Source organism: Dermacentor andersoni, chromosome 1 (genome assembly GCF_023375885.2).
Source record: "Dermacentor andersoni chromosome 1, qqDerAnde1_hic_scaffold, whole genome shotgun sequence".
Taxonomy (NCBI): Eukaryota; Metazoa; Arthropoda; class Arachnida; order Ixodida; family Ixodidae; genus Dermacentor; species Dermacentor andersoni.
Genome location: NC_092814.1, coordinates 77,151,120 through 77,171,940, shown reverse-complemented (window position 1 = coordinate 77,171,940; position 20,821 = coordinate 77,151,120). Strand labels below are relative to the sequence as shown.

At 49.1% G+C, this 20,821-nt stretch overlaps 1 protein-coding gene across 4 annotated transcripts in view; it reads left to right on the top strand.

Annotated features, from left to right (window-relative positions):
- Window positions 1–20,821, top strand: part of LOC126544054 (DDB1- and CUL4-associated factor 11) — a 107,072-nt gene that overhangs the window by 18,283 nt on the left and 67,968 nt on the right. The gene's annotated exons all lie outside the window — the stretch shown is intronic.

Below are 20,821 nucleotides of genomic sequence, written 5' to 3'. Positions count from 1 at the left end.
AATATATGCAATCACTATCAAAATCATGATCCACGTTAATAAACTAGTCGTTGGTAAAACATAGCAATTGCGTTTCGCACGAAACTGCTTTACGGAATCCATGCTGATAACTACTGAAGAAGGAATTCGCCTTAAGGAATTCAATGAGGTGCGAGTATGTTATATGTTCTGGGCATGGGCAGGGCATGTAATTAGGGGGAAGGTAACCGATGGTCTTCAAGGGTTATGGACTGGATTCCAAGAGAAGGGAAGCGTAGCAGGGGGCGGCAGAAAGTTAGGTGAACGGATGAGATTATCAAGTTTGCAGGGACAACATGGCCACAATTAGCCAGGGTAGCTGGAGAAGTATGAGAGAGGCCTGTGCCCTGCAGTGGGCGTAGCCAGACTGATGATGATGATATTATATGTTCTAGGATTTTTACTGGAATGGTTGTTAATGGTATGGGACCGTAATTATTGCACAGGGGCCACCTTCCCATAATAATAATGCACAGGGGCCACCTTCCCTATCGGAGGGCAGTGTAGACATGTATAATGACTCTGCCAGGATTAAAAGCTCTTAAATATATTTATAAAATGCAGCTGGTAGCTTCATCGGTTCTCACCACAACTCGGTAACACACATTTTGTTGATTTATACCTCACAATTTCGTTGACCATACCAAAATTCAGTCACTCGTGTTTCATTCTGTTTTCAAAGCAAGAGTGCTTATTGCGTTTATATTTGTGAGGCTCATGTAAATATACAAAAATGAGTTGTATAACCAAACCTCTCAAGTAAAATGTTGATGGAAAACTTCATACAAACATCCACCTTGGTTGCTTTCAGTTTAATCTCATGCGTCGTGTGATTGGTGCCATAGATGGTGCCTCAACTGCGCGCTCAAAAACCTGCATTTGTTTGCACTAGAATGAAATAGTTTTTGAAACAAGTGTCCTCCCTGGTATCCATAATATGACACTCCACCTCTGACACTGGCATCCTGTCTCAATGAAAGAGCCCTCTGCTGAGTGCTTTCATATGCAGTGGTCCCCTCCTCTATTTCCATTTTGTGTGATGCTAGCTGGCTGGCCAACAATAAGATCTTGTCTTAACGACACTGTTTAGACTGCTTTGTCAAAAATTGTCGACCAGTTTATGGTTCAGTGTGAAGTCTTTACAGCAGATAAATAGCACTCAGATATACATGGAAATGCCTCGCCAACGAAATTGGGAGTATGGGTAACAGTTTCAATAGTGGCAACCTTGTTTTCAGCCACCATGTTTGTGACATATGGGGCACTGATAATGTCCAAAAAATACAGTGAAACACCGTCCAGCATCCAAAATAACAACTTTGTACTCTCACAATTTGCACAGGCCGATAAAACAGCTTTGAACATTTATATGCCACAGAACTTGACAGTTCAAGAGATGGGCAGAGAACCCCGCAGGGGCGTCTGCGTCAGCAGGCGTTTGGTGTGTTGCGACACCACGTACCCCAAGCACACGAGGGTTGGACCCTCCCGCATCCAACTGTGTGCGGCTTAGCGCTGTCTGCGGTAAAGGGGATCCTGGAAGTTGAGCCAATGCAGAGTGCTTGGACCTTCATGGCCCCTCTGCGGAGGCAACGCCCCCCTTTGACCTTAGCTTCACGTAGACGTCACTCCCAGACTGACCCATATGGGAGCAGGGCTGGACAAAGATACTTTGCAATTGTGTCATGATACGATACAAGATTTTATTTATTTATTTATTTATTTATTTATTTACAATACTGCCAGTCTCTACTGAGACCATAGGAGGTGGGCACTATATATATGTACACTGCTCATAGAATGAAACGCGACACTGAGCATTTAGTAGAACCCTGCATATGTGCAATGTACGCGAGAGGCACCATGTCGTGTCGCAAGGAATTTTATCACCGAAGGTGACGAGGACTTTGACGTAGGTGTATGCGCCAAAATTACGTCGTCGTGACACGAACTGCAGCCTGTGGAAATGAAAGTATGCGCATTACTTAGCCCTGAATTGACGCTTTTCATTCCGTGAGCTCTGTACATATACAAAGAACTCGCATCATGTTAAGGAGCAAATACATAAATACATGTATAACGTCAGCTGTGCACTTTACACATAAACAATTTACACTACATAATATATACACCAAATCCAAGTACATGCTAATTTTCAAAATAGAATACAATGGCAATTTAGGCATTCTATGCTGCATACACGACTACTTAGACAGGGTGCAAGTACATGGTGGTTTGCATGATCTAATAATAGCACTAGCAATTTTAACCTGCTAGGAATTTTTTTCAATTTTTAATTCAAACTGAGACAGTGACTCAGCGTTAGTGGTGAGAGGCGTTAAATATTCCATTCACGGATGACAACCGGAAAAAAGGAATATTTAAACACATCATTATTACACTTATACTCTAATAAAGTTTTTGTGTGTTTGTGCCTGGTAGATCGTGTTTGTGAATAAGAAATGTAATTTGAAATGTCAATTTTGAAATAATTATGCAGGAGTTGATAAAGAAATTTCAAACGTGCCTGTTTCGCACATGCTTCGAGCGTAAGGACTCCAGAAATAGCTAGAAAGGTTAGAGGGAGAGTCTTCCCATCTAAATTTGTTATGGATAAATCAAATGGCCTTCATTTGTACTGTTTCTATTTTTTTTATGTTAGTGTGGGTATGAGGAAACCATACAGTGTTTCCCTATTCGAGGATCAGCCTAACGAATGTTTTGTATGCTAGGAGTTTTGTTGAGAAGGGTGCGAGTTGAAGTGATCTGCGAAGAAAAAATAACTTTAGCATAGCAGATGAAGTAATGTGGTCAATATGCTCGTCCCATTTTAGGTCTGACGTTATTGTTAAGCCTAGGTATTTATATTTCTGTACTTTAGTCAAAGCTGTACCATTTACGGTGTAGCAAAAGTCTGAAGGTTCTTTTTTCCTCGTTATAGTCATACATGCTGATTTTTTTACATTTATTATCATCTGCCACTCTGAACACCATTCTGTAATAGTACTAAGTGATTTGTTAAGCGAGTAGTGATCTTGATCATTTTTGATTTCTCTATAAATGATACAGTCATCCGTGAATAACTTTATTTTACAGTAAAGTCTATGTTAGTGGTTATATCATTAATATACATGAGAAATAACAAGGGCCCAAGCACGGAGCCCTGGGGCACTCCTGACGTAACTGGTGCTATGTCTGATGTTGTATGTTCGAAAACAACAAACTGACACCTATTAAACAAAAACCCACGAACCCAAGCAACAATTTCTCCATCTCTGATAATGTTTTTTAGTTTAGTTATTAGCTTGGTGTGACAAACACAATCAAACGCTTTAGAAAAATCAAGTAGGATTATGTCCGTTTGGCCGTGATTGTCAATACCCAGCGCGAAATCGTGTATGACTTCGGTTAATCAGTTTTGGTCGATAAACCCCTGCAAGAACCATGCTGGTTAGGGGGACAGAATGCCTTCATTAAAAAAAAAAGAAAGAGAAATGTTTTAGAATTATATGTTCGAGTAGTTCACATGCCATGCTTGTAGCGATATTGGTCTGAAATTTGATTCAACGGATTTGTCTCCTGATTTGTAGATTGGAATAATTTTAGCTTTTTTCCAATCTTTGGGTAGTTTTGATGTTGAAAGGGATTTACGGAAAATAAGGCCGAGGTATCTGCTGCACCACTGTGCGTACCTTTTAAGAAATTGGTTGGGTATATTGTCCGGACCACATGCTTTTTTAGATTCTAGGTTAAGAAGAAGGTTAAGAACACCAGTGTCTGTGATAACGAGTGGGTCGATAGTGGAAACAGTTTGTGGAACTAAGTTCAACATGACGCCATTATCTTTTGTGAAGGCCGAACGAAAGAATTGGTTAAATCTGTTGGCTTTATCGGCTTTTTCACTTGACGAGAGCTGAGTTGCGAGTGTGTTTTTTTCCAGAATCTATGTGGGTTGTTCTTTATAAAGCTGGGGAGTACAGTGTTGAAGTAGTGGTGTTTCGCTTCTTTGGATTTCTGTTTGAAATTTTTTGCTGCAAGCGCTAGCTTAAGGGTCTTAGATGGAGTATTGCCTGTTGCCTTGCTAACTTTGCGTAACCTTTTGAGTTGGCGTTTTGCATGTATTACTTCCTGAGTAATCCACAGGTTATTTTTTCAATGTTTTTTTTTTTTTCGCTTTAACAGGAATAAAATATGTTACACAGTGGGACACCATGTCTTTAAAATGCATCCAGACAACATTTACATCAGTCAAAGTATCTGAGACCAATGCCGCAAACTCTTGGAATTCGTGAGCTAAATAGGTTTGTATGTGGGCATCGTCTGTTTTGTCGAAATTGATTATAGCTTGGGCTGCGGTTTGCACTGATATTTTGTAATCTAGAGGTAAGATACACATCGGAATATTGTGATCGGATATTCCTTCTATTACTTCTACCTTCACTTGTTCTGAGAGAAAGTTATTACTTAGCAAGATCAGGTCAAGTATACTCCGAGACTCGTTTTGCATCCTTGTGGGGCAGTTCACAATTTGGCGAAAGTTAAAATTTAACATCATATCGAGAAGGGCTTCTGAAGCCTTTGTTGTGTACTGCATGGTAGACCAGTTAAGGTCAGGAAGGTTAAAATCCCCCATAAGAATAACACGACAATTTCGAGCATGTTGCTGCAAATATTCTTGTATGGCAATTATGCATTCGTGTCCACATATGGGGCTTCGATATAGGCAGCCAACAACTATACTTGTGCCTTTAGTATTAATCTTACAAAAGATTGCCTCAGCATCAGCTACCTCTGGAAGAATGACCAGTGGGATTGATTTCTTTATTGCTAACGCCACGCCTCCACCACGTGATTGTCTATCTTTCCGAACCAGTATGTAGTTTGGGGGAGTGACTTCATGACTTGAGACAGTGGGGACCCCTTTTGGGACCCCTGTCTCCTGTGCACGCGCGACTTGGGCCATTCGGCCGCGCGATCGCTGGGGACACGCAGTTCCAAGCCTCATTTTGGATAGCGTACATTCCCCGCGGCCGCGGGCGCCGGCGCGACGCGGAGCCTGCTGCTTGCGCGCGCGGCTCACGTTTCGCCGTGCGCCGCGCGTAAGAACACTGCCTGAGGAGCGGGCCCCTCTCGCCCTCTCTTCGGTTTCTCTCTCCTTCAGCATCGGAGGTGCGCGGACGCTTTCGCCCGGACAGATTGACTTTCGGTGCTCATGGCTGTCGGACGTGCGGACCCCCTTGGTCCCACGCCCCTCTGAGCAAGGCAGCCCCCTTTGGTGTGGCGAACCTGCTCGGAAGAGCCAACGTGGCGGAGCAGACTTCCCGGGAGCTTTCACCCGTAGTCTGCGACTGCCACCCCAGTGCCGTATTCCTGTATTGTACTCGCATTTTGTACATAGCAGGAAATAAACCCCCATTCGTTGGTGCCACGGCTGGAGTCGTCTCTACGCCTTGCCGGTGAGTCAGTGAACCCGCCGCGGCGCTCCTTTGCGTGCGCTGCGGAGTGGGGACGAGCTACGTGTCTCCTTAGACCTTAGCTAGCCGGGTCCGGGCACGTTAGCCCGAAGCCCCACATATCTGGCGCCCAACTAGGTTTCGGCATGGCGTCGGAGCAGGCCCCTTTGCGGCCCCCGTCGCAGCCTGAGTCCTTGGTTGCGGACCTTCTGTCGTTTGAGGCAGCGGACAATGCTGTAAGCTTCAAGGATGCTCTTCGTGGCAACCCCATGCTATCAGATGCCAAGTGCGACCCCCTAGGAACGCCCATTGGTCAGTCCGTTCGCCCAGCGGCACCCTACGATCCAAGCAGCGTGAGCCCTTTAACTGCTCAGCTGCTTCGGCGTTCTGCCGAGCAGGAGCCATCCCGCTCCGCCGGCGACTGCGATCCGCTATCCGGCCTCAGTTGGCTTGGAGGGCAACCTTTTCGCAGCACCGTCGGCCGGCCTCCCATAGGCCCGCACGATATTTCTCTGCCGTTCGCCGGTCCTTTAGGGCCACGAGCGGGCACATCCCGGCAGGCACCCTGTGAGCCTCGCCCGGACCAATTGCCGCTGCACAACGCAGCCGCGCAGTTGCTATCATCGCTGATGGAAATGGCGCAATCTCAGGCTAGCGTCAGGCCTCCCGTGGTGGACCCTAGTCCCCCTAGGCCTGCCCTGCCGAGCAACTTCAAGGTACATATTCCGACGTACAGCAGTTACTCAGACCGCATGAGCGCTACGGAATACCTGGAGTCTCTATGCCAATACCAGAAAGCGATGGGGCTGGAAGACAGCGTGATTATAGGCACCATACTGCCTGTCTCGCTGACCGCCCAAGCTGCGCGGTGGTACCGCCTAGTCGGACAGCGCGCTCGTAGCATGGAGGAGTTTAGGACGCTGTTCAGACATGAATTCCTCCCTCCTGACTATGAGCGACGCATGCGGCGCGAGTTGGAGCTTCAAACCCAACACAGGGACGAATCTCTGCTCGAGTACGTGAGAGCCATGCAGAAGCTTTATCTCCTAGCAGAGCACTCGGCGTCGAACTCTGGGAAGGTGGAGCGGGTGATTCGGCAAGCCCATCCAACCTTCGCCGCTTACCTTCGAAACGGCCGGTTCCACGACCTGGACAATTTGGCCGCTGAAGCGAAGCGTATTCAGGGTGACATTCTGGCCGCGCGGGCCTACCGCCCGCCGCCGCCAGCGTCGTCGTCCCTTGAACCCCGGTGCACTTGGAACGGCAGCAACGTGCTTACGCCCGCCCCTTTCCGGCTAACCGACGCAACGGCAGCCCTCGTTGGAGAAACGGAGCGAGGCGCGTGGGAGCTCTCTGACCGCGCTCTTGACCCGTACTCGTATGCCAGGCGGGCGCACACAGTCGCCCAGCCCGGCCGAGCACGAAACTGGGACCGCCGAAGCGGCCCGGCGGTGGAAACTGATACCAATGCCCACGCGGCGCAACAGAAACCACCGCCGGCGCGCAGCGTGCTGTGAGCAGCTCCGCCTGCACGCAGCGTCGTCTGCTACAAGTGCAATGAGACGGGCCACATTGCCCAGGAGTGCACAAACCGCCGCGCTACCGAAGGGCACAATCGCCCGACGGGAAACGGCGTGCGCCGCCAGTGACTCTGCCTTCGCCGGCGATGCCTGAAACAAGGGGTTCCTTAGCCCCGATGGCGTGTAGGGTCGGAATTGATGACCCGTCGCCAGCCCCCTTCCTTGCGCTCACGATCGCTGGTCGAACGTTTGCAGCGCTACTGGACAGTGGCGCCACAGCCTCGCTGTTCGGGGAGGAAGTTTTGGCTCACTTACGCCGGCACTCAGTCCGGCTGCGAGCCTGCAACACCGCCTTCCATCTCGCGAGCGGTGCGGCTACCTCGTGTGGCTCGGCGAGATTGGTTGTGCGCTGGGAGGAGCGTGTACGCCGTCACAGGTTCGTGTACCTCCCTGGTCTGTCCGTACCCGTGATAGTAGGCCGAGACTTTCTGGCCCGCACTGGGATCGTGATAGACATTGCGAACAAAGGATACAGGGAGGGCCCTGGTGCGCCCCTGAAACCTTTTGCGCATTTCCCTGTCGCTTCGGTGGCACCTAGAGCCCCAGGCGCGGCACCACGGCAGGAGGAGGGGCGAGTCCCATTGACCCCCCAGACTCCGGCTGTCACAAAACCCGCTGTACGCGGCCCCTCGTCGGCCAGCGAAGCGGGCGGAGCTCGTTGCGAGACTCATTTTCCCGAGCTGAGCGCAGCGCTAGCGGATCTGATTTCATGTAATCCTACGATTGCAAGCGCGCGCGGCGAAACGAACCGCTCGCTGCCGCCTTTGCCTGGCAGTTTGTCGGAACGTGAGAAGGCGTGCCTGTCATCGCTGCTGAACCAATTTCACGCGATGTTTACAGATCGGCCGGGACGCACCACTCTTGTGCGACACCGGATCGACACAGGCAACGCGCTACCGTGGAAATGCAATCCCAGGCCCGTGAGTGTGGCCAAAAGGAAAGCTATCGACCTCGCAATGGACGAAATGATCGAGACTGGCGTAATCCGCCGATCTAATAGTCCGTGGGGTTCTCCGGTAGTGCTGGTCCCGAAAAAAGACGGCTCCTCTCGTCTTTGCGTGGACTACCGCCGACTCAATGAAGTCACTCGGAAGGATGCTTACCCTATGCCGAGCATTGACTCAATCGTGGCGAGCCTAGGTGGTGCACATTATTTTACCACTCTAGATGCTAGCCGCGGTTACCTGCAAGTGCAGATGGAGCCAAGGGACGCGGAGAAAACCGCTTTCACCTCACATAGAGGCTTGTACGAGTTCACTCGCATGCCCTTTGGCTGCTCGGGCGCTGCAGCGACTTTCCAGAGATTGATGGACAGAGTTCTCGGAAGGGCAACATGGCAATACGCCCTAGCCTACCTAGACGATATTGTCCTCTTCTCTCGCACCTTTGAGGAACACCTCCGCCACTTGGAGGACATCCTCGGAAGGCTGCACGCTGCCGGGATCACTCTGAACCCGAAGAAAGCTCAGATCGCAGAGACCCGTGTCTCACTGCTGGGCTTTACAATAGAGCGAGGCCGTGTTTTGCCGAGCGAGGACAAGGTCCGAGCTATCCTCGAGTACCCAACGCCGGCTAACATACAGGCCCTCAGACGCTTTTTGGGCATGGTGAATTACTACCGCCAATTTGTGCCCAACTGCGCCGCTCTACAGGCTCCCTTGACCTCGTTGTTGAGGAAGTCCACAAGCTGGAGCTGGGGTCCGGAGCAAGATGATGCCTTCAGGGCTCTCTCTGAAGCTCTTGTGTACACAGCCGAGCTGAAGCTGCCCGACCTGAACAGGGAGTTCGTAGTCCAAGCTGACGCGAGCGACCTGGGTATAGGTGCGGTGCTGCTCCAAGAACATGAGGACGTTCTTCGGCCAGTGGCCTTTGCCAGCCGGTCGTTGACGCCCGCAGAGCGTAACTATTCCGTGACCGAACGTGAGTGTCTAGCGATAGTGTTCGCTCTGCGTAAGTTCGATCACTACGTTGACGGAGTGCCTTTTGTTGTTGAAACGGATCACATGGCGCTCACCTGGCTGAAGCGCTTGCGCGAGCCCTCAGGCCGCCTCGCGCGCTGGGCATTGACGTTACAGCGCTACAACTTTGTTGTTCGCTATCGGAAGGGGAGCACAAACGTGGTGGCCGACGCCTTGTCGCGCGCCCCCGTTTCAGAACCGGACACCTTTGACCGGCACCCCTCCGCGACAACGCTTCTGAACGAAGCCGGAGCCCTTGTCTCCAATGGCACGGAAGGAGCGAGTTCAGGCAGCTGTGCGGCCTATAAGCCGCCGTCGCCGGGCGAAAGTGCGTACCTGCTGGACCCTGTAACGTCCATGGGTATCACATTCAGCAGACGGGAGCTGCTGGAAGCTCAGCGGAAAGACCCATTTTGTCAGCAAATCGCTGACGAGCTCGAAAAAGAGCACAGCTCCGAAAGGGAGCGAGGCGGCAACGCCGATGGGCGCAAATTGACAGCTGGTATTGCTGTTGGCGCCGGGTGCGACGCAGCTGGTATTGCTGCAGGCACGTTGGATTCGTATCTGCTGGATGCTGATGGAGTGCTCCTGCGCTATATCCCATCTGAAGAGGCTCCTAATGAGTCCTTTAAGGTGGTGATCCCCCGCAGTCTACGGAGGGCCACGTTGAGCTATTTCCATGACTCGCGGTTGGCCGGACACGTGAGTGGCCGTAAGACTTATCTTAAGTTGAGCCGCTCCGCAACCTGGCCAGGCATGAAGCGTGATGTACTTCATTATTCTCGCTCGTGCCGCGTGTGTCAGACTGTGAAGCCCCGTGGTGGCAAACCCCCCGGCCTCATGCAGCCGATCGACAGCCAGCTACCCTGGCAAACCGCGGCCTGTGACGTTATGGGACCTTTCCCAAGAAGCCGGCAAGGTCACACATTCCTGCTGGCCGTCACAGATCATTTCACGAAGTGGGTGGAACTATTTCCCCTTCGGAAGCTAACGGCACGCGTCATATGGGACAAGTTGCTCGAGGTATTCACCCGCTTTGGCTTTCCGGCGGAGTTGATCACTGACAACGCGTCCTATTTCACGGCCAAGGTGTTCGTCGATGTCTGTGCAGCCTTTGGCATAAAGCACCGCAAAACAACGACTTATCACCCTCAGGCCAATCCCACCGAGCGGATGAACCGAAATGTGAAGCCCTTGCTCGCGGCCTTTGCCCGGCAACACAGGGACTGGGACGCCTGTCTCCGCGAGATAGGTTTCTCTTTGCGCACATCGGTGAACCATTCGACTGGGTACACGCCCGCTTTCCTCAATTTCGGGAGAGAGCTGTCAAACCCTATGGATCGCGTTCTGCGAACCGGCAGCGGGGCGAGCACCGTTGCGTCGGGTCTCTCCGACTACGCGGTGCAAGTGCGCGCTAGGATGAGCGAGGCCCTTTCTCATGCCCGCACCAACCTGGCGAAAGCACGCGCTGGACAAAAAGCACAATACGACCGGTCGCATAGAGAGGTACATTATCGAGTAGGTGACCTAGTCCTCAGGCGCAATCATGTGCTGAGTGACGCAACAAAGGGCATCTCAGCCTCTCTGTCGGCCAAGTGGTCGGGCCCATACCGAGTGGAGACCAAAATGTCGCCTCTTGTGTATAAGCTGGTGGACTCAACGGTAGACCATCCGGCGGTCCAGTGAACGTTTCTGACCTCAAACCTTTCGTTGCCAGAAGCAGCAACTGGGAAGAGGAAGAGACACAGCAAGTGCAACCGAGCAAGACGGCGGATCTCAATCCGCGCACTCGCCGGTATAACTTGCGAAAACGCTCTTAGTCGCCGCTTCTCGCTGGTAGGCAGAGGGACCTTATTCCCCGCCGAGCTGGCAAGCGGAGAGGTGTGACTATAGCGTGAATGCACGCGTTAAAGCGGAAAAAAGGCACTCATTAGCCGAATAAGATGCTTTTTCGTAGTGCGCAGCTTCTGCTGAGGGCCGTGGTGAACCCAAGTGATCCGCGAGCCCGCCGGCGTGAGCTGTGAAAGCCGACCTAGCCGTTGCCTTACTGCTCGCGCCCGGGGAACTTTATCCTCCAGTGGCGCTCGAGTGCCATGAAAGGCACGGCTAGCGTTTCAGCGCTGGCCGGAGGGATGCATGAGGCTACCATAAGCCCAATATGCCCCTTTCCGTGAGCATCCTCCTTCCCTCTGGCAGCCGCCTGCAAAGGTGAATGCGCCAGAACGATGCGTGATTGGCAAGCTGACGGATGCAGTGTGAGCTTCGTGTTCTGTGTGTGAACATTGTCGTCGGACGGAGAGATTTGCTCGTAGCGTTGTTATTATAATCGGAGTGCGATTAGTTGTGTGAAGTGTTGATTGTCAGTGTGGTGCCAGACGGACGCCAACAATGAAGCCGTTGCAACACGCCTCGAGGACGACGACCGACTCGCCCAGGTCTCGCGGGAGCCGTCGCCGCCGCCGCGGGCGCCTCCAGTCGCAAGCCGTTCGAGAAGCCACTGCGGTCGCACTCGCTCCTGAGACTACAGCACGACCCGTGGTGCAAGCTGGCGCTGTTACCACCTCCGCATCCTTCCAGGTGCGGTCGTTGCCAGTGTCTCCACAGCCAGCTGCCCGTTTGCCTCCACGCCGCCATGTCGCTACCTGGGCCTTCCAATCCGGTTCCGAAGCACCACTTTGCTTCGTGTCGACGAAACGGTGGAAGGAGCAAAGAAAGGTGGAGAACCACATGAGCGGGCGAGAGACACCACGCATTTTCCGTGGCCGCACGCTATCAGCCATGGTCGAGGCCTCAGGTGGAGCCGTCATGGCCTCGGACCCTTCGGCAGTGTACTGCGGCGTGTGCGGTGTGCTGCGGCTGTGTGCTGCCCATGACTCCAGCGCGGTGCACAAGCTTCACGTGAAGGGGACGGAGCCAGCTGCCGAGGAGCCCGGGACGGATCCAGCCCCACAGGTGCTGCAGAACACGGACCCGGACGTCAACCCGGCCCTGCTGCGTTCCGTTGTCGGTGCACTCGCTTCGGACCCTGTGTTCGCGGCGACCATCGCGGCAGCTGTGCAGCAGGCGACGGCGCTGGCGCCCCTCCACAACTCTGTCCTTTCTCCGTAAGCCGGAAGCACCGACCCCGCGAGCGAGAGTCTCGACTTAGACATTCTCGCTTGAGAAAATAAAACAGGTCAGACGTCAGCTTTGCCTTTGATTCCGGTCGGCTCCCTCATGGGCCGGCTCGAGTCTTCAGGAGGGGGGGGGGGATGTGGGGACCCCTTTTGGGACCCCTGTCTCCTGTGCACGCGCGACTTGGGCCATTCGGCCGCGCGATCGCTGGGGACACGCAGTTCCAAGCCTCATTTTGGATAGCGTACATTCCCCGCGGCCGCGGGCACCGGCACGATGCGGAGCCTGCTGCTTGCGCGCGCGGCTCACGTTACGCCGTGCGCCGCGCGTAAGAAAAGTGCCTGAGGAGCGGGCCCCTCTCGCCCTCTCTTCGGTTTCTCTCTCCTTCAGCATCGGAGGTGCGCGGGCGCTTTCGCCCGGACAGATTGACTTTCGGTGCTCATGGCTGTCGGACGTGCGGACCCCCTTGGTCCCGCGCCCCTCTGAGCAAGGCGGCCCCCTTTGGTGTGGTAAACCTGCTCGGAAGAGCCAGCGTGGCGGAGCAGACTTCCCGGGAGCTTTCACCCGTAGTCTGCGACTGCCACCCCAGTGCCGTATTCCTGTATTGTACTCGCATTTTGTACATAGCAGGAAATAAACCCCCATTCGTTGGTGCCACGGCTGGAGTCGTCTCTACGCCTTGCCGGTGAGTCAGCGAACCCGCCGCGGCGCCCCTTTGCGTGCGCTGCGGAGTGGGGACGAGCTACGTGTCTCCTTAGACCTTAGCTAGCCGGGTCCGGGCACGTTAGCCCGAAGCCCCACAAGACAGACGATGATAACCATGTTTCAGTGACTGCCACTATATCTGGTTCACGATTGAGCAATAAGTTTTCAAATGGCTGTACCTTATTTAAGATACTTCGAGTGTTGAAGTTTAACGTTATTTTTTGTTGCGCTGGTATTGGCGTGTTGCCGGGCTGTCTACTTCGTTTTTTTTTTTTTTTTTTTTTTTTTTTGCGAAAGCAATACTGCTTGCACTTTTGGCCCATCGGTGGTCATGGCGCCTCCTTACACAGCTGCACGTCACGTGACCGTGTGACGTCACGCCAGACCGAGAGACGGGGCCCCAGCTCGCGGCATCGATGGTGGAGGCGAAGCCTTGCGCGCCGCTGCTGCGGCGCTACTGAGAGAGGGCGCTCGCTGGTGTGACGTCAAGCAGACCGAGAGACGGGGCCCCAGCTCGCGGCATCGATGGTGGAGGCGAAGCCTTGCGCACCGCTGCTGCGGCGCTACCGAGAGAGGGCGCTCGCTGGTGTGACGTCACGCTAGGAGGATAAATGGGGCTACAGCTCGGCTCCTCGCAGTGGTCGGCGCGCTGCCTTTCGCTATGTCGGATGATGTATAGCCATAAGTTCAACAAAGGGCAACCATGTCCACACCATCAGCCGAACCAAGGTGCAGCCAAGGGTATTGCTTTCGCAATCTTCCAGGCTTAACCAAGCTAAGCCTTCAGCCAATTTTTTTTTTTTTCACATTCGCATTCTTTTTTTGCTCCATTATGTAGTGCTTCTTTATTTATACCCTGTCATTCTTTTCGTCATCCCAGATGAAAACACTGTTGTTAATTAATAGTTTGATGTACGCTAACGACACCTGGTCTTTATTTTCACGGTATATTGCTTAGCACTGTCCCAGAGGTTTTTTTTGGGGGGGGCCTCTCTAAGTTTTCGCGAAAAATCTTCCCCTATCGAGAGATCCGAGTTCTTTAGTTTAAAGCCGTTTTTTAGTATGGCACTTTTATCTCTTGCGTCTAGTAATTTAAATATGACTGGCTTCGTCTTGTTCGGTCCTAGTCTTCCTAAGCCATGTATGCGCTCAATGGCCACAGGTTCGAGTTCAAGGATTTTTTCGATTATTTCCTCGTTTATGGCCTCTTCTAGCGCTTCGCTTGTTTCTTTTTCCATTTCTGGTAGGCCATAAACAATTAGGCTTGACCTCTTGCTGCGGTTTTCTAGGTCGTCTATTTTTTCTTCAAGACTCTTAATTACCTTATTCATACAAGCCATTTCTGTATGACATGCAGTGACTTCAGCTTCAAGTTTCCTAATGACATCAAGCTTGCTATCTGTAACTGCTAGTCGCTTTTCTTTAATATCTTTAATGTCGGAAGCAATTTCGGTAAGTTGTTTGCCAATTTCCTCGGTCAGGGCCGTGGTTGCTTTCAATATCTCCGCCCATCAACAATAGCTTCTTAAAATATGTCATGCATTCACACACAGCCATATACTGCCATGGGAACGGCAACACCAGCAAAATATGGTCACTTGAACAGATGCATTTCCCAAACCACTTTCTCACCTGCAAAATGTAGATGAACGGGCAATTTGTGAACCGTGTGTCGACGGTGCCACCGTGCTCAGTGACAGGGGGTCCCTTGTGGAACGCATATATAGCCGCGGATTTTGCAGACTCTGGGTGGCGCTCTACAGCAGATGGGTAGGCGCATGTGCCGGTAAGCTGATGCAGCTGATAGTCGAAGATCCGTGTTGGCAGCGTCGGTGCGTAGTCATTCCTTGCATGCCGGTCCTGCGCAATCGCAGCAGTCCCGATAGTTCCGAGGCGCACATCGCCTGCACCGAGCAGCAGGCTGAAGACGAACTGCAAAATGTAGATGAACGGGCAATTTGTGAACCGCACGTCGACGGTGCCACCGTGCCCAGTCTCGGACAAAAAGTATTTAAGATAGATACAAGATACTACCACAATTATTGTGTCCGATATGATACTTTCCATTTGTATATTAAGATACTTCGATACATTGGCAAATATCTTATTATAGATCTATTATAATTTAGCATCAAATGCGTATGCACAAAAGTGTTCGCTTGGAAATTTTTAAATTCTGACCAACCCTGTTTCATTTGAATGAAATGTGTGTTAGTATCAAAATTTTTGTCTTTCTTGCTCAAAGTATAATATTTTCATTCAGGAACAATTTATTGGGGTTGCTTTAGCTGCTTAACATGAAAGCTCTTTATATGCTGATCCCTCAGTGGCTGTTGCTTGTCGCTTTTGTAATTGATGGGAGTCGCTGCTCTGCTTTCTGACCAGCTAACGGGTCACCATCTAATTACATGAACGTCAATAAGAAGCCTCTGCATGATGGCACAAATACCGCTGTGGAGTTTTACCTTGTCCGTAAACTTATTACCGTTTACGCATGTAACATAGTACTAAAAATTGCTTTTGGTGCTTGCAAGCAACAATTGCGTACACAAAATAGCCGCCTTATGCACAAGTCTCCCAGAAGCAGCGCCATGCATGATTTGGTTCACAAAAGTCAAACTTGCATCCACGAGATGCTTCAAATCGCTGATGTGTGAAAGCCACTAGACGCAAGGCAATACCATTCTTGCATGCTTCAGACTTTGTAACAAGAGAAACTACAATTACTAGATGCAAGGCAACCCCATTCTTGCATGCTTCAGACTTTGTAACAAGAGAAACTTGAATGAAACTATAGTGGCATCAGAATTTGCACGAAAGACACCGCACACGTTGGCCTACGCAGCACAGTGCAGTGGCTGTGAGCTGGTGTCATGGCACTGACACAACTAAAAACAAAAAAATCAAGAAAACCAAAGGTCGGCTGTGCGCAGATGTTCGCATGCTTGTTTTTGTCGAGATGGTGCGAGTGCCACCACGTGACTCTTCTCCACCAACAGGGATGCAACAGGGACGCGCCTGCCCTGACTGGAGGACTCTGGCTGAAAGAATGTTGCCACCTTTAATTTTATTCAGGTGGCTTAGTGGCAGCAGTATAAGCTTGAGAAGTGGAGTTAGCCAACATTTATAGTTTGGCACGGTGATTTTACGATAGCAGTATCTGTATCTTAAGGTACACAATACATTGTCATGTATCAGAAATACAGATACTGATACACGTCTTGCCAGACGTATCATGATAGAGATACAAGATACCCAAAGAGTATCCAAGATAGTATCTAAGGTACATGTATCTTCGATACTGCCCAGCGCTGTCCGGGAGAAATCTGTAGTTTCCTTTTCCTATGCTCCTCCCGGCCTTAGTATTTCTCTCTCACTTTCTGTCTTTCCTGTCTTCTCCTCTCTTCTATATTACGTCTGATCTCCTTGGCAACAAGGGTGTGAGTAGTCAACCTAGGTTAGGTCACATTCGGTTATAGTGGTGATGTGCAGCTGGCATCTAAGGACCTGTGTTTACCGGCCCTGCAGCATCCCCTTGTAGGGCTCCACGGTGGGTGCCTTTGCGTTTCTTTCGAAGACTACACATTCATCTCTGGCTAGTTCCTTCCCCCCAATCCTTGATCACCCTCACAAAAGAGGGCACACCAATGAAGTCTTCCAGTCTTTTGGTCTACAAAAAGAAGCTTTCCCCTGTTTCCTTGTCATTCATTCTGAAAAACCTGACAAACCAGTGTGAACAACTTGACCATTCCTTGTTTTGAAGTCTCTTACTGAAATTTTTCGTACAAGTTATAAAGCTTTGAGGATGGCAAGCGGCGATCTCCTCTTGGAGCTCTGCGACCAGAAACAATATGAAAAATTGCCCAATTTTCATTTTCATTTTCATTTATTTGTTTTTTGAGACATACAGCTGTCTCAGGGGCTGCAGCAAAAGGCAATATTCTTGCCTGACAAAGGCTGCAGCACCCAAAGCATGTTGACACTCTGAAGCAAACAACAGCACAACAAGTGTTACAATTTTCGAAATATGATAACATATAAAAAACGATTAACAATTCGAATCTCGATCAGAACATGTTAAAAAGGAAAACAAAACAGTAACATTGCAGTACATAAGGAAGTTATACAATAAAGCAGCGAAGAAAATACGTTTTAACAGATTTCTTGAACCTCAAGCTTGATTTCGTGGTTTGTAATTGTTCCAGAATTGTGGGATTATTGTTTAGTAAGGTTGATATTTGAAAGTGTAATGCCTGTTTCCCATAGTTCGTGCGAGTATGCGGTATAGAGATTGGGTCATGTCTGAGATTATACGGAGTTTCTTTGGTGGCGAAGGTCTGATTAAACTGTATGTGATCAGCCTGACGGAGACGGAACGCCTCGAGTGATAGCTTATGCAAAAATAGGTGGTCTATATGGAGTATGCCAAGCTTATCAAAAAACGGTTTAGTGTGTGCAAGAACAGGTAGGTTACAAACTGCCCTTACGGCTCTTTTTTGCAGCCTATATAGTGACATAAGGTTAGTTTTGGTAGTAGTTCCCCAGACCAGAAGAGAATAGTGTAGACGAGAGTGTATTAGTGTGTAATGTAGCTGTTTCTTTAAATTTATTGGAATAAGATGCTTTAACATGTTAATCATTCCCGTCGCTCTACGAATGTCGGCTCTGAGGGTCTCCACATGAATGGACCAATACAGGTTTTCGTTAAACCATACGCCTAAAAATTTTAAGCACTTCGTATTTTCTATAATGCGCCCCCCAAAATTTAACTTGTAGTGACCCATCAGCTGCTTTCCTTTTGGTCTAAATATGACGTACTTTATTTTTTCGCAGTTCAGTTGTATTCTATTTGAATTTAGCCAACAGTTGAGGTCCCCCATCCATCTATTGGCTACGTTAAATGCTTCTTGAATGTTATGATCAGAGAAGAAAACGCTGGTGTCATCTGCATACAAAGTTATGCACGGTGTGTTTGGGATGTTAACAATATCACTGATATAGAGAAGAAACAAAGTTGGGCCTAGGATTGAGCCCTGAGGAACACCGCAGTTTAAATCAAGAAGTTGGGACTTAGAATCTTTTAGGCTAACAAACTGTTTACGGGAGCTGAGATAGTTCTTAATTAAAGTATATGCTACACCTCTTATGCCATACCAGGGTAACTTTCGAAGCAAAATATCGTGATTAATAGAGTCAAAAGCCTTTCGGAAATCCAAAAACACTCCAATAGTGTAAGTCTGTTTTTCAAAGTTCTTAATTAAGTGGTTTTTCGCATGCAAAAGCGCTTGCTCAGTAGACTTTTGTTTCTGAAACCCGAATTGTGCTGGTACTATTGCTTTGTTTTTTGTCAAGTGCCCAACTATTCTTTTATTTAAAATGCGTTCAGGGATTTTAGAAAAGATAGGAAGAACTGAGATGGGTCTGAAATTATTGAGATTATCTAACGCACCCCCCTTATGCAGTGCCACTACTCTCGCAATTTTCATGAGCACGGGAAATTCACCAGTCGATAAGACGAGGTTGCAGATATGCGAAAGCGGGTGACATATTACTTGCGCTACACTGTTTATAGGCTTTGTACTTATTTCGTCCGCTCCGCATGCGCAGTTATTCTTTAGTGTAGATATGACGTCTGCTATCTCTGCTGGGCTTGTTGGGTACAGGAATATAGTGGGCATATCAGAACATCTTTTGTATGCTTCACATCGGCCCACAGGAGCATCGCTACACTGCGCAGCAGAAACCTGGAAATGCGAGTTAAACTTGTTGGCTAGGCATTCCCCTGATAATGTTATCCCGTCGATAACTATTGACTGAGGACAGTTCGTTTTGTTGCCCGTCAATAATTCTCGAAATGTTCTCCAAAGCAGTGAAGGATTGTTTGCAGCTGCGGTGAACTTATTCTGATAGTACTCGCGTTTAGCCTTCTTCATTTTAGAGTTTGTTTTATTTCGAAGCTGCTTGTAGGTTTTCAGGACGTGCGGATCTTTCGATTTAATGAATGTTTCAAATAACTTTTTGCGGCGTTCAATTTCTTTATATAGTTCGTAGGAGACCCAAGGCTTTCTAATTTTTCGGTGCGTTTTGTGCATTTCTAGTGGGAAACAAGTGTCGTAAATTTCTTTAAAGAGTGCTATAAACTTACTGTAAGCCTGGTCAACATTTTTTTCTCTCTCTATTACACTCCAATCGGTGTTAGGTACAAGCTCCTGGAACTTCGTAATGTTATTGTCACTTATTTTTCTACTTGCTCTCGCTTCTTTCGCATTCTGCGAAACACTACGATGGTTAGAGCGTGGTATAATGCAAAAGATTGGTAAGTGGTCACTGATGCCGCTAGATATTATGCCTGAGACCATTTCGTCACTTAAATGGTTCGTTATACACAAGTCTAACAGTGTACTTGTTTCGACATTAATTCTTGTTGGTGCTTCGATTAAATTCCGACAGCCATAAGAGTGAATAACATCTAGTAGATCATATTTAATAGAGTTCTCATGAAGGAGGTCAATATTAAAGTCACCAGTGAGTAACACGGGCATTTTAACAGTAAGCTGTGCTCCAGGATCCTTTCAACAACTTGCAAAAATATATTGACACTACCTGCAGGCGGACGGTACAGGACAGCAAGAAGCAGGCCATCACACTCAACCACAAGTGATTCGCAATCATCGTTAACCATACTGTACTCTGTTAACTCGTTGTACAATACGTCATTGCGAAAATAGATTGCAACGCCACCACCTCTTCGTTTACATCGCGAAATAGACACACAGCTGTAACCTTCAAGTTCGGGAATAAAATCATTAGAACTGTACCAGGTTTCTGTAAAAGCCAAGACATTGAAACTATAGTGCAGAGAGTCAAGAAGCATGTTAACTTCGTCAAATTTGTTCCTGAGGCTTCTAGCATTCATGTGAAAAACTGAGAAGCATTGCTTGTTATGAACATAGTTGCCCACATCTACTTGGAACGTTGCTTGACTATAGTATTGGTTGTCTCTCTGGCTAAGTAGTTCTGCCATTTTATATCAGTGTTACTGACATTGTCAGCTTCTATTCTATCTTGGACAAGTCATCTTCTGATTGAATTCTAATTGCGCGTTCCCCATGACGTTTCCTGACGAACAGCTTTCCTTCCTTTATCCATGTAAACATGTAATCCTTTTCAGTTGCCTTTGCTTTCATTAGCCAAAATAGTCGCTTGTTCGTAGCTGTAAGGTTCTCACGCAAACCCACAGTTGATTTCTTCTCCCTCAAGACAGCTCTCTTTTTGAGCCATTCTTCCTTAGTAGTTCGAGACTGAAACCTCAGTAGTATTGGCTGTGTCTTTCCTTGTTTCGCTGGAAGTCTATGAACAGCATCGAGTTCCCTTGTAGTTACAGGCTGCAGACCGAGTTCACTAGCAACGATGTTAACCTTGCTGAGCAAGTCCTCATTCTCGGTGAACCTTATGCCGTGTATTTCCATATTGTGTCGTCGTCCATACTGCTCAAGTTGATTAAGGTCATTTCTGAGTTTTTTCGTTTCTTCACAGTCCCCTGACGCTTCAATGGCGGCAACTCTTTTCTCTAACGTGCCAATTTTGTTTTCCTGAGCTGTCATCTTATCCAGTAGCGTATCATACTTCTCGGAAACAAGTGTCACCAAGGACTCGATGCCATCCACAGTGGCCTTCAGATTCAGTAACAACTCTACATTCTTCTTTATTACGTTTACTTCTAGCAGCTTTTGATTTATGGCAGCTAGCTCATTGAACACATCAGTGATAGAGCGTGCATCTGCTGAGCTGTCAGGATCAATCGTTGCTTTAGGTTTGCAGGCTTCACAGTTCCACTTTTTTTTCCTTTTTCGAGTCATGGTTATTTCGTCCTCCCCCGAACAACTTCCTATGTGATACCTGCAACCACAACTGATGCATAAAATGGAAGGTGCATCGTCGGGAAAGGTTAGGCTACATGGAGCACACTGAGCAGTATCGGCCATTGCAGAAA